This window comes from Nelusetta ayraudi, unplaced genomic scaffold, assembly GCF_046127955.1.
Source record: "Nelusetta ayraudi isolate G7.1 ecotype Tasmania unplaced genomic scaffold, CSIRO-AGI_Nayr_v1 ptg000027l, whole genome shotgun sequence".
Classification (NCBI taxonomy): Eukaryota; Metazoa; Chordata; class Actinopteri; order Tetraodontiformes; family Monacanthidae; genus Nelusetta; species Nelusetta ayraudi.
The window spans coordinates 4,854,619-4,869,046 of NW_027466077.1; the positions used below are offsets into that span (position 1 = coordinate 4,854,619).

Here is a 14,428-nt window from a genome sequence, read left to right on the forward strand (position 1 = left end):
GAACAATCGTATCTGGCAGTCCAGGTGATTTAAAGTCGCCTCCGGAAAACTTCACAGCTCAAGGCCACTCGAGTTTCTGCCGGACAGCTGCAGCTATAGGCGCTGTTCCTCTTATTTGTGTCCTTTTTTCAAGCAATTCACAGTGAGAGTCTGAACCGTGCAGAAAGTTGTGTCTGCGTCAATTAAAGGGCAAGACTCGTTTTCATATCACTTCTATACGAGTCGATTTGACTTTTTTTTCCTGCTGCAGCTCGTCACTGTAAACTGCGGTATTATTATGCTACAAAGCGCCATTGTCACCCAGCAAACAATGGCAGTCACTCTCTATTGTGGCTCTGAGCATCGAGTTAATACTCACAACAGTATCAGTCGGCAGCTGAGAACAATCCCAGAAAAAAAATAAGCCAAGTTTTCGTTATTGTGAATATCCTGCAAAACTACAATAATTGTGAAAGTATTTTTTAAAGACCATAACAGGCGCCCTTTCCTGTCAATGAACTTCATTCTCATTTGAAAATAAGGATGTGATGTCCAGCAAAGTCCAGAAAGTCTGAAAGTCCGAGACGCGAGTCCATCCGTCACCATCCCGTCTACACCTGCTGCATATCACATGTAGCCAGATTAATAGAAAATGTAACTTTAAGCCACCGGGCTGCCACTGAAACCACGGCACAATGTTTTACGGGATTCTAAACGGTCTAGAAATTACCGAGCCGAACCTTTAAATCCAGGCCGAAATAAGGATTTAAAGAAGTTACAGTGGACTTAACTTGGACTTTAGAGTTCCTGCAGGGGGATTTATTACTTAGCTAAGCTTTTTTTTTTTTTTTTTTTTTCTATTACTACTCCCCGGACCCGGTCCGGCTGAGGCTCCAGACTCCTCAGCCATAACGTCACATTTTCTATTGGTTAAACACTTTCACGGCTGGGAAGGGTCGGCCGCCACCGCCCCCCCACCCCTCTGGGGATCTTGGCACGTCTCCCTCCGCCTCCGTCTTGATTACCCCTGACAGTAATTGTTCGCGAAGAGCTGAGAGCGAGTTTTTAAATACTCTCTCTGCCGCACACTCTGATTGGAACGAATGACGGCGGGGCGTTGAAACTGAGTCGTCGAGACGAGACCCTCGGCCTGGACAGCGGTCGATGGAGCCGTGATTGGTCGGGTCTGCTGCAAAAACAACAGAGACTTTGCAACCCTGTGCCGAAGTTTGACAATTTTTTTTTTGTTTTTTTTCCACTCGGGCCTCTTTTTGCGACGCAACCCGCTCTTGACCCCAATCTCCCAGATCTATCCACGACGGCGCGAGAGGTGAACGCGTTCCGTCTAAATCTGCCAAATACGCCTCCGCCTGCGCCTCGGTCCGGCTGACAATCGCACAATCTGCACGCTGACCTTCACCGGAGGGAAAAAAAAGAAGCGGGGGAGGAGGAGGAGGAGGAGGAGGAGGGTGGGTGACTCATAAGAAAAACCTACTGGGCTAAAAATAGAGAAAGGTGGCAATTAAGCGGTGATCCAATCATCCCCTCTGGTAAACGAGCCCTGAAGATTCCACCCGCGTATCACCACCGTCTCTTTTCTGCACCACCCCCTCACCCCCCGCTCCTCATCACGGCCGGGCTATCGGCTTAATTACGCCCCCGCCGTCCTCCCCGATAAGAGAGTGATAGCCTTATCACCACGGCTCATTTCCAAATCCATGAAATTAATAAAGTCATCCTCCCCGCCTCAGTTCTGGGGGCCAAACTTCCACGAGCCGTCACACAAGCAGAGACCTTCTGGAAGTGGCACCGCTGGCTCGCTGTTGCGGGCGAGGAAGGAGGGAGCTCACGGCGAGGTCTGCCGAGAGAGCCGAGCGAAGGAAATCGATGAATTCGTACAATGTAAAAAACAAAAGAAATGGCTTTATGCAATAAACACACCAGGCCTCGACCTTGACTTAACTTAAAGTTTGCCATTCCGTGGAAGAAAGTTTGGCCGACTCCCCTTCAGGGCTCAATTTACACAACACGTCTTGGCGCTCAAGTCGGATTTATATCGCCTTCATCCAATACAGTTTTTCTTCCCTCGCCTTTTGCATGCAGCCGCCTTTTGCGAACAGTTTGCGGTGTGATTTTTTTTTTTTTAACAAACTCGCCTGGCTTCGTCACAGAGCAGGAGTCAATTAAAGTAAAAAAAAGTCAATTAGTTCACGTCGGCCGGTGAAACTCCTTTATTCCACACATCATCGACGCTCAACTAATCAAATAAAGTGGAGCCGCTCCCGTCGTCTCCCCTCTTCGTCACCTGGATCCTCCGAACTCTGCAAAGTTGGCCGCCGCCGCTGCAGTCGGCGGGGAGACAGCTGCTCTCGCAGCGCCGCTCCACCTGCCCGCTTCCCCTGAGTGGAGCGGGGGGGAGCGTGTGTGTGTGTGTGTGTGGGGGGGGGAACTGCGCTCCACCGAAACAAATCCACTCCAAGCCGACGTCTCTCCGAGGCACCACTCCGCCGTGACTGGCAGGGGTCTCGCAGCAGCCAGCGTTTCAGAGAGACGAAGAAGAAGAGGCAGAAAAAGAAGAAGAAAAGGGGGAGGGGGGGGAGGAGGGGAAAAAACGATGGGCGGAACCCGACGATGCTGCTGGCAGCGGAACGAGACGAGCTCCCACCAGGTTTGGGGGGAGGGTGTGTGTATGGGGATGGGGGGGCTGTCATTTATTTCTAAACGGCGGCAGATGGCGGGCTTGGCGCTCAGCACCGAACCCTCGCCTCGGCTCCCAAGGTGCACTCGTGTGATGGATGTGGCGAGCGCGAGGAAGACGCGGCGGAGAGGGCCGAGGCACATCTGCGGCGGCAGATAACGGCGAGGGGGGGAGGAAGGGGGGTGGGCAAGGGTGAGGGGAGGGGGGGGGGGGCGCACAGAGTGTGTGTCTGGGCTTTTTTTTTTACAGCCGTCGACTGACTCGCCTACTCATGGATCACTCACCTCACCCACCCACCCCCCTCTCAGGGTAGTCGCCATTTATTTGTCTCTCACTTTTGCGGCTTTGCTGGTGTGTGTGTGTGTGTGTGTGTGTGTGTGTGTGTGTGTGTGTGTGTGTGTGTGTGTGTGTGTGTGTGTGTGTGTGTTTGGGTGGGCGTGGCGCTCTTATCGGCAGCTTTCCGTTTGCCGTACAGGTGCTGCTGCCTTTGCCGTTTGACATTGCTTGGAGGAAGGGGCGGATGGAGGGGGGGGGGGAATGGAGAGAACATCCACACACACACCCCGCCCACCAACAGCCCCGCACCCCTCCGGCATCGCGATCTACGGCCGTTTGAAAAATGATTGCTGGCACACGTATTGATGGCGCTTATCACCGGGCCTCTGGGCTGCGAGGAGACGCTCTGCTAAATATATAAATATATATCTGAAAAAGTTTTTCCCAGACTGCGAAACAAAGTGGCCAAGAGTCCGACTTCTCTTAATTGGCCGTCATTTCTCCGTTTATCCTTGTTTGCCCCGGAGTCTTTTTTTTTTCCCCCTAGAATCCCAGAAGGGTCCACTGAGGGAAAGTGGCTCTTCAGAGAGGTCAAGAGGACCGTTCTTGCATTTCTCTTGCATTCTTTTTTTTTTTTTTAACTGAAGTTATAAGAATATAGGAAATGTCCGTTTCCACAAAAAAACATGCGTTCAACACAATGGATTGAAACGCGTTCTGACACCTACCGCGTTTCCCTCCACATCCTGTGAGGCAAAGCTCTCGCTGGACACACACACACACACACACACAAACACACACACCACACGGCAGTGACAGAATTTATCGGGATGCGCATCAAAGTGAGCAATCACCGCCCGACAACGCCCCCTTTCGCTAAAGGTCACGTCGCCTTCATGGGCGCTAATCACCAAACGCTGTGATTTAGGGCCGCCGCAAAAAAAAAAAAAAAAAAAAAAACTCTGTAACCCGCCCAGAGCGGAATCCATGCCCGTAAACGTAACCATGGCAACAGAGGGGACGATCGGTCGGCTGGTCAGTGGGGCCAGCATCTCTCTCCCCCCCCGCCCCCCCATCCCGACGGCTGCATCCTTGGGATTCTGGCCGCGCCTCTGCGGGGGCTCGACGAGTCAGGCGTAAAGAGTCGATTTAGCTGCGGCATTCCGGGGGGGGCTGGGGGGAGGGAGGGGCTCGCACATTAGCGGGAGGGGAAATAAGAGGCAGCAAATACTTAGCGGGTGATTGGCTCGGCAATAACAGAACAGCCCCCTTTGGCAGCTCGTCAAGCTCGCCGCTCCGCTCGTGCCATTACAGACGGGGGAGGGGAGGGGAGGGGAGGGAGGGGGGCGGTCAGGGGAGTGTGTGTGTGTGTGAGTGAGTGAGTGAGTGTGAGGGGGGGCTATTAGCAGGCGCGCCGGGGCTTTGTGAGGCATTTCACTGCCTGCAGCCTTTACACTGCAGTAGCTGCGTTTGAAATCGGGCATGGTAGGTCGGTGCCGCCCCGCCCCCCCAAGTCAGTCAGTCAGTCAGTCAGTCAGTCAGTCAGTCAGTCAGTAAGTCAGTCATCAGGAGCCCAGAGCTCCAGGAACAACTTCCAGCAAGATGGTGAAACGTTGATTCCTCCGAGGGGCCTCGTTTTTAGTTTTTTTTTGTATTTTTTCTTGTTCTGTTAAAAAAAAAAAAAAAGTAAAAATGAGAGGCGGAATTGGAAACACGAAGCGTCTCTGAGGTTCAGCGCGACTCCGGAGGGAAAGGGAAGCCTCTGCGTTTCTGCGGCTCTCAGACTCTTTCCATCTGATTTCACAACAGCGTAAAGTTTGCGCACGGCAGTTATTTTGATTTCTAGCAGACCCGAGCCGGGAGCTTATTTTCGGTTGCCACGCGACTGTTGTGCTGCGTCGGAATCTCTGTCGTCCTCGCAGCGCCTGAGAAAAACAGAACATCGCTGCGACGGCACAGTAGTTAAATCTGCACAGAGGCACTATTTATATGCCAGCCGCTGGTGGGGTCCATGCTTTATTAGCGCGCAGGCTGGGGCGATGTTTACACTCCATATCTCTTATTAGCGCACCGCTAAGATCGTGTTGCCCTATGCCGCGGCCGCTGACCGCTCCGATCTCGCTGCTTTTACTTAACCGTTCGATAGTTTGTTTTTTTTCCCACCCTGAGCGACAGTGGCGCTCTTTGCTGCTGCTGGCAGAAAACAGAATCTGCCTGTGAATTCTAATATAAAAAAACCCCCTAAAAACAGGGAGGGTGGAGGAATATTGAAACATATTTCACTCCCGCTGTGCTCGCCATGTTCACGCTTCGCTGCCTCGCCAAAATAAAAGGCGTGGCAGGGCCGCTGCTGGTGGCAGCGGTGCTGTGAGAGGGTGGGTGGGGTTGGGGGGGTGATACCTCTTAGCCTTTTTTTTTTTCCAATGTAATATTGATGAGAAACCCTGTTCAGAACGGAGGACGCAGAGCTCAAGTATTCATCCGACAGTGGCTAATTTTTCAAATAAAGCCCAGAAAAATGCTTCTGAGGAGCGACAAAAAAGGAAAAAGGGAAAAGTCATTGCCATTGTCATTGTCATTGTCATGTCATTAGCCTCAGCGACTCGTCTGTCAGCGCACCTTGCGTCGCCGCTTCAGTGCGTTCGCGCGCATTTCAGGATCGCCAGTGCGTGAAATTCCCCCCTTGCGTAATCATTAGCATATTAGCTTTTTTCGGGGCGGAGGAGGAGGCGGGCGACAGGGACAAACATCTGGTTCTTTAGACGCAAATGGAGAACCGAAATTCTGGTTATTCACCACTGAATTTAGCAGAATGTTTGAAGCAGAACAACAGCGGCGGTGCTTCGAACCTTCCGCAGCTCGGACCGCTCAGTGAGGCACCGCCTGTCGCATGTCCTACAGCGAGGTCCCGCGTCGCTAAAAAATACAAAAAAAAAAAGATGCAGTCCAGTGCCACGCACCGCTAAGAGGGACCCGCACTGCAATCTGGATGAAAGCGCCTGCCAGATAGTGTGTTGTGTAAAATTAGCATGCTGCCGCAGCCACCCGTGGACACCCACCGCAGGATCTTTCTCTTTTTTTGACGATAATGATTATTAATTAATTAATTTCTCTCACTCTGGCGGCTCCCGCCGGCATGCCGTTCGCTGACTGGCATCTCATTAGGCGAGCGGGGCGCCGCTCTCGCCGCCAGACAGGCCGCGCCGCCGGCTGCATGCTAATTGCAGAGGCGTCACTGGCCGTGAGGCGACCTTGCGGGGTGAAGGGATGAGCGAAGGAGGCTGACGAGCGTTTTTTTTTTTTTTTTTTTTAACGCGCGCCGTCTGGCGGGGCGGGGGGGCCCGGCTTCCTCCCCTTCTTGTCCTGACCTTGGGCGGCCAAGTCGGCGCGAGTCTGACCGCCGGAGAGCGGCGATAAAGTCTCATTAAGGCAACGGGCCTGATATAAGCGGCTATCGTATCAGGGCGTAACGCACAGCAGCTTGTAATGAGCCAAAGGGTCTCGCTGAGTGACGCTAATTTGCGGCTGAGCTCATGCTTATGTCTAAATTTTTTTATGATGTTTTTTTCTGAGCTTGACAACTCATTAAGTCTGAGGCTTTGGGTCTAATCCCATTTCAAAACACATGCTGACGGTAATTTAGCACATCTTGCTGTTATTAATAGATAGGTGCTCAAGCCTTCACTTCATTGATGCGAGTGCGTCTCTGCTGCCTGGTGGTTTCAAGACTTGGGTCATCCCTTATAGACGATGTGTCATTTTTTTTTTATGAGGAATCAACCGTCTTAAAGTCAGGACCTGTCTTGTGGTTTTCTGGACATTTAACCTCCCGTGTCAGACAGCGGTCGATCTGGTGGTTTGGCCGATCGCAATCAGTCAGACTGAGCTGCTAGCGCTAGTTTAGCCTGTTGGCTGCAGCTCAAGGCTTCTTTTTGGATGCAAAGGGGGGGAACATTAGCCTCATGTTGTTCACCAAGAAAACCCCTTGGTGCTGTTAGTTGCCAACCACCTGTCTTCTGAGCCATGCCCTCTCAGCTTTGTAACAGTCTAAAGGGAGACGACTGGTTACGGAATGTGAGGCCAGTTTTCTGACCGAGTGATATTTCAGGCTTTCGGACTCAAGGTTGCTGCTGCATTCTCCAGATGACTGTATCTTAGGACCTATCTCGCTCCGTTTTTGCAACCTGATCTCAACTTCTTCTTCAGTCTGATCCTATATGGCCTTATGGCAGTTGAGCCACTAAATTCATAGAGTTCAGCTTTAAAAAAAAAATAACCGTGATGGTATTTGAAGCTTCTTTTTTTTTTCTCCCCTGCATGATAAAGAGTCAGCCCGTCGCCGGAAATAATATTGTTGTTCTTGCTGAAACTCAAATGCGGGATAAAACCCAATTTAATCCGCTGTGATAAAGAATATTAAAAGGCAGACGTATGGGGAGTCAGCGAGGCAGCCAGACTATAGCGGCCTGTCTGTTATAGCGCCATTAGTTCCTCCCTGCCACTCATTGATAAAGAGGCGCCGCCATCAGCCGAAGCAGCCATCTCCTTAGATTCTCATTAAAATGTCGTCATATTAGAGAACAATTTCAGGGCCTTTTGCTGATGAGCCTTTTATTGCCTTCATGAAAATGTTCTCACTTTGGGAATCAACGAGAGAGAGAGAGAGAGAGAGAGAGAGAGAGAGAGAGACTCCGGTGTGTAATGAAGGCAGGCCGGGACGAGCGAAGGCAGAGTTGTGGAGGGGAGAGTGGGCAATGGGGGGGGTGAGGCAGAGCTAGATAAGGCTGATTTGTGGCACATATCCTTGAGAGGACACTTTCAATATTTAGACAATTAATAAGCCCCCCTTTTCTGGCTGCGGCAGCATAAACACGTCCACTTTACAGTAAAACCGATGAGCGTTGATCTTCTGCCGTGACCTGAACACGGGGGTTCACACACACCTCGACAAATGAGCTCTTTGTTTGTCAGCTCCAGTCTGGTTAACCACGCCCAGAATTTGATTGAAATTTAATCATAAAACACAGACACATGCTAGCCTGCATATCCTTGTCAGATATGTTCATTGCAGGATAAATAAAGAACACGAGAAGACGCTTTTCTATGGTAGCGATGGAAGAGGGTTTTTTTGTTTGTTTGTTTTTAAAGAACAACAAAACGTTTTAACATCAAATATCTACAATGGCAAAAAAAAAGCTCAGTCATATTGATTCATTGAAAGATTATTCATAGTGTAGTTTTAAATTCCCCATCCCTGCACATCTTACACCTTAATTAGTCTTACTAGTGAAGGAGCAATCTGTGTCTCTATAACTGCTGCAAGCTGCCCTGGAAAACCACAGAAGAAGAAGGAGAAAAGAAAAGTAGCAGCACGCTTGTAAACAATGCCTGGCTAACGAGCTTAGCGTCGATGCTGTGGCAGCAACAGTTTCATTGTCACTGGATGGCATATTAGCGCTGAAAAGACCCACACTAATGTCTGATAGGCTCCTCTCTGCTAATGATGTTGTTGTTGAGCTCCAGACCGGCTTTCAGAACCACAAGGTGGTGCGACACTATCATCGGTTCCCCTCAGCACGGAACAGCCAAAGGTTCATCCGATTGCCTTTCAATGATTGTTGTTTTTTTTTAATGCGCTTCCCCCTTTCAAACCATTTTGCCGTTGCTCTTTTTCAAGATTAAATGTGTGGAATAACTCCAACAGATTTGAAATGCTCCATCTGGTGGGTTGGGTCGCTTCTAGCAGCAATGGATAAAGGGGGTTGAGACGGTTCTTCAGAAGTTCTGAAAGCCATTAAGGGCCTCAAGCGGAATAAATGGAAGTGCTTATGGAAAAACAGCTTGCAGAAGTAGAATGGAGGGAGGGAAAAAAAAAATTATTTATGTATAAATACCGCTGGGGTATCGGCAAGTAAATTCCTCCCGCTTCCTAATGAAACCTCAATTACAAAGCCACTTACTGCCAAGCAGTTAGCGGAATGCCCCGCCGATAAACATGAGGCCCCTTTCATCGTTATTCAATCGGGTCCCTCTCTTTCTTCCCAATGATGGGCCTTTTTTTTTTTTTTTTTTTCACAAAGAAGTGCAACAAATTAATGACCAAAAAAAACCACCCTCTAATGTCCTCTCCAACCCACCTCGCCACCTTTTTCAGACTGGTCAGATGTGGAAAAGCGCACACAAGGGGGAATGGGGGGGGCTCAGAGTTAATCTCCGGCGCCGCTCCCAAACTGCTTCCAGCAGCACTTTTTTTTTTTTTTTTTAGCTGCAGAGACGAAGAAAAAGAAATAAAGGAGGGAAAAGAAAGCAATCTTTTTCCACAGAGGCGAGCGGGCGCCTTCAGAAGCCAAACAATGGGCCGGTGGAAGTCTGCACTTCCGCTAATGGCCCCGGGATCAACAGCCGCCGCGTGGCGTCAGTTTGTGCGACTCGATAAATGGCTGCAAGGGAAAATCGCTCCAACATGCCGAGCGCTCCCACGTCGGTTTATAAGATTTCTACCTGCAGCGGCGGCTGCTTCGCTCACTTCCAAACGTCTCTGCAGCTTTTGGGTGGTCTTTTTTTCTCTCCTCGTGCTGGTGATTTGTCGTTCTGATGGAGAGACGCCGCAGGACAGACGTCTCCCTGGCAGTAGAAATTCAAAGCCTCACGCCATATGCTGAACATTTTTTTTCCTAGGCACCAGCGTTGATTAATTGTCTGTAGCGCATCTGATGAAAAATAAAAAAAAAACGTATAAGGTGGTATATATATATATATATATATATATATATATATATATATATATATATATATGGGTTTGGCACCATTTGTTACATTCCTGATTTGTTTGTTTGTTCCCCTGAGGTGTGTGTGTGTGTGTGTGTGTGTGTGTGTGTATGTGTTTTCTTTATGAGCTGCTTTAACTGTAAAATTAAAAAGAGGGAGGAAGAATTGCATACGAATCAGTCTTTTTATGCTGAGAGAGGGAGGGGGGACTCCATGAGTTATGAGAGGGAATTAGACGGCTCTCATGCAGGGGGAAAAGTAACAACAACACAAGCGCTCGCTCGGGAGTGCATTCACGTCGTCCCAGCAGAATGCACGCACGCACACATGCGCGCATGCACGCACAACGCAACACAACACTTGATTGGCCTCCAGGGATGTAATATCTACACTTTAATTTCAGATAGCAAGTAAGCATATCCTATTACAAGCCATTACACGAGTTTAATGCAAGCCGGCGTGTTTGTTATGCTCCCCCATTTTGCAACCCCCCCCCAACGCCTTAGCTCCTCGGCTGGTGATGGAGATGAAGAGATGGTTTTGCAAAAAATTTACTTGCACAATTAAGAAGCGGCTTCATTTATAAAGGAGAGAGAACCCTGCTTTGCGTGCCTCTCCTTTAAGTTCAGGAGCCCAGAGCTTTACAGCCCTCTGGGTGTGCGCCACGCTCTCTTGGATCTGTGTTGTTTCTGCTGCAGCCGCTGGACAGAGACGTTTGTTTGCACATTTGCAATCTTGCCAATCGGTGAATTTGCTCGTAGCCTACTCCTCCTTTTCCTGGAGGGAGCTGTAATACAGACGGAAGGTGCCAAAAGAGTGTTAGCTCATTACTCTTCGTGCAGTCTACAGAGAGGGAGAGAGAGAGAGTCGAGGAAAAAAGAAAAAAAAGGAACTCAAGCCAGCACGGCGAAATCGAGGAAGTTCTTTAAAGAGACATTAATTAAGTAAAAGTATCAGCGATAGTGGTCTTTCCTTTTCTTTTCTTTTCTTTTCGGTAGGTGGAGCAGAATTAAAATACTCCCTATGCTGTCAGGGATTCCCTGCAGAGGTCCTTTAAGTTGGTCCTGATATCAGCCCGTGTGGTCTTGAGAAGATGAGAGAAAGACGGTCTTTCTCAGAAACCTCTTGGAGAACTCTTTTTGGGGCATCTTATAAATGTCTTATAAACGATCATTATTATAAAGCGTTACCCTGTTTTGTTGTCCAGGGATGAACCACTTCTTATCATGCACAAACTGGGGTGTGGTGCCCCTTGTGAGGCACCACACAAAGGGCCACTTATTGGAACCAAGTGTCTCTGCACACATTTTCTAAGTAAAGGATGGTTCAGTGACGGCCTGCAGACATAGATTGTCGCTGAGGCTTAAGTGATTTTATTCTAAATAGGATATTTAAGTATCCAAAATTGATAGTTTGAGGAGAAAAAAAAACTCCCCAGCAGATGAGGAACCATGGCGGGAGGAGGTCTGGTTGTTATTGTAAGACAGACAGAGGGCGTTCTCTGAAGTCATTTCACAGTACCGATCATTTAATCGGGCAGTGCAGCCGTCCACACCACAATTAAGTTTGATTTCTGCAATTTCTATTTTTTGCCATCCCCCCATAAGTAATCTTGGAGCCCCAAGGCCAGGCCGTCAGAGATGACAGATCTGAATTACAGCACATTCATCACATCGGCGGTGAAACAAATGGAAAAACAAAGTGGGAACAGGTGGAATACGGCGAGACGACAGAAACGTTCTCGGACGCCGTCGCTCCCCCCCCCCCCAAAAGACGCGCTTTTCGTGTTAATGCCGGCTGACAGACACGAGGCAGCGGCGCGGTGGCCTGCTCATTTTGTTACATTTCATATTCTCGCCGGTTGGGCATCGCCTCCGTTTTTTTTTTCTTCCTTTACTTGAGACGTAATATAACTGCTGCCAGATCAGCGGTCGCCCCATTACTCATCCCCCCTCCGCGACGTCTGCTGGCTGCTGCGCCGCTGCTAATGCAGATTACAGGGATGTATGAGGGCTATTTTGTTCGCCGCAGGGTGGAAACGATAGCGCGCAAGAGGGGAGGGAAGAAAGTTGAAAAAAAAAAAAAAAAAAACATCCCTACATCTGCCTCCTCCCCCCAAACCCAAACTATCTGGAGATCCATCAGGGCCTCCTGTCGTATCTGAGGCGCTTCACGCCGATTGCGCATCAATTATAAAAACGGCAAGAGTCGGCGGGGTGGGGTGAGGGGGGGTCGCTGTATCAACAGGCGCAGACGCTGTTTGGCAAAGTGATTAGTGGCTCCGTCTTAAATACAGTTTGCGCTTGTTGCCGAGCGTGAAACGATGCCTTTGTGATACTCAAGGCGAGAGTAACGGGCGGATAATAATAGTTTTTTGCTGCGGCGATAATGAGGCGCCAACTTTTTCCCCGCTTCCCAGAAAGCAGGATTAATCACCGATCGCAAAACGCTCGGCGGCACCCCTTGTGTTTTGTGGGGGGCGGCAGAAGGTGAAACCCTCACAGGTGTGATGCCTCATAATCGATAAACCCATTTTTTACCTCCACCCCCCCCCCCCCCCCTCCTTGAACCCCACCCCACCTTCACCTCCCCCCCGAGACGATGCAGAGTGATAAATGAGCCGAGCCGCGTTATTTTCAATTCGGAAAAATGGCTCTCAACTTTAAATTCGCACCACTCTCTCCCTCCTCCCCCAACTCGATGGGGGGGCGAGAAACGCAGACGTGTTATTCAGAATCTGTAATCTGTTCCGTGGACGAGGCGTAACCCAAGGAAAGAAGGGGAGGGTTGGTGTGTGTGTGGGGTTTGGGGGGTGGGGAGCGGTTCGAATCATGCACGTCTAATCTCCACGCAAGCCTCCCACTCATGTGCTGGGCAAATAGGCCATTCATCATATTATTGGGCTTTTGCAGCTTGACTGTTTGAGCGATCCGTCTGTCAAACCTCTCCTCTCCCTGGCAGCCGCATCAATCATCTCTCAATGAAGACGTCACTGCTCATTGTCCGCCGCATCGCTCCGCCCCCGCCAGAAAAAACAACATCAACAACAAAACGGCTTCTTCGATGATGAATTCATAGCCAAACTTTTCTCTTTTCTTTTTCATTTAATGACTAGTTTAGTATTATTTTGGGAGGTGGCGTTCTTAGAGCGCCCCCCGCTGGCTGCTGGCCTTCTGTTCACTCGCTGTCAACAGTTTCACCCGGCGCAGCGCTCGCAGGTGCAGCAATGTGCTCAATATTAACTTTTCATTAGGCGGAGAAAAACCGCAGCAGTCATCAAGAAGTAACTGCTGCTCAACAAGGGACTTAATTGGTTTGTGGTTAATGGCTGAACAATGGCTGGGCGGTCCCCTTAAAAAGCACAGCATGGCTTTTTCTTTTCCTTTCTTTTCCGCGAGTCCTCAGGCCGGGGACACAGACTTTTGACATCGATGGATCTGGGAGGGAAGGTTTTAAACTCACGTCTCTTCTCTCCTGTGTGTGTTTGCTTGCAGGATCCTCCAGGAGTCGAGCCAACGCCGGGGAACATGAACACCACCTGAACCAGATGCAGAAAGTTGTGCTCCAAACCTGAAATCACACACACACGCACACACACGCAGTAGCACAAAGCCTTAGCCATCGTGTTTAAGCCAACTAATGAAAATCACAACGAGCCTCCAGACAGTGTTTAGTCGCACCGTCACACCAGAGTCCCCGTCTGGCATTAATATTCTGCAGGCTGGATCTCGAAGCAAACTGTTCTAAAACAAAACAAAAAAACTTGTCTATACTGAATTTTTTTTTGTTGATCATTTGGATTTGCAATGCAAGAGCCCGGACATGACAAAAGACATCAGACCTTTTTTAGTTTATGAAGCACAGAAAAGTATTTTACTGATCTGCAAGTAACTATATTGCAACAAAGTACAGGTAGGCGGACACTTTCAATCGAGACATTCATTATTAGTGCACACATAAATGCTTTATTTTTACATTTAAATTCAAGTGCATAAAAAATGAAAAGATTTCCTCAAAAAGCAGGAAGTGCTGACTGCGCTCAATCCATAATAAATGGCTCATAAGAGGCGACGCATTAACATGAAGCAGCATTTTAATGTGCTATCTGGCTGAGGACAGTCTTCAGCTGCTTTTGTATTCCGAGTGCCTCCTGTCGTCATAACGCTTCATAATTTCATGGCTAGATGACATGGCAGGAGAGTTTTCATTTACTACTTGAATTTCATTAAAAAAAAAGAAAAAAAAAAGCAAACAGCAGCTAAATGAGCAAAAAAGCAGAAGAATGCCTGGGAAATCGTGTTTCGGAGGCTGTTAGTTTGTTGTAATCACCCCCACGCACTGTGCACCATAATGATCTGCGCTACTATTTTAAAGCAAAGGCGCTTCAATAACCACATGCTGGTTCTCCGACGATAGAAACTATAGCGGCATCGTTTTGATGTTGTCTTCATGTCGACGTTGACGCAGGCGACATGCAGGCCGTAAGCAAGAGCCGAGCAACGAACCACTCCCAACGTTCCCCCACGAACTTCCCGCCTTCAAATATAGAACGGCGGCGACCTATTTTATCGGCCGCAACCTTTCGACTCATTACGCCGAGGCGCGGTGAGATCCCGTCTTTTTCCCCCGCCTAATTAACGAGATTAAGTGCAATCTGTTACATCACATCGCCTTGCGCCTCCTCTCGTGAGGCCTCGCAGTGCTGGA

General features: G+C 49.1%; 1 long non-coding RNA gene across 1 annotated transcript in view; it reads left to right on the top strand.

Annotated features, from left to right (window-relative positions):
- Positions 1 to 14,428, top strand: part of LOC142890908 (uncharacterized) — a 42,740-nt gene extending 28,312 nt beyond the window's left edge. The window contains exon 3 of the long non-coding RNA XR_012927151.1: positions 13,216 to 14,428. This is a non-coding gene — a long non-coding RNA (uncharacterized LOC142890908). The remainder of the gene's footprint in view (positions 1 to 13,215) is intronic.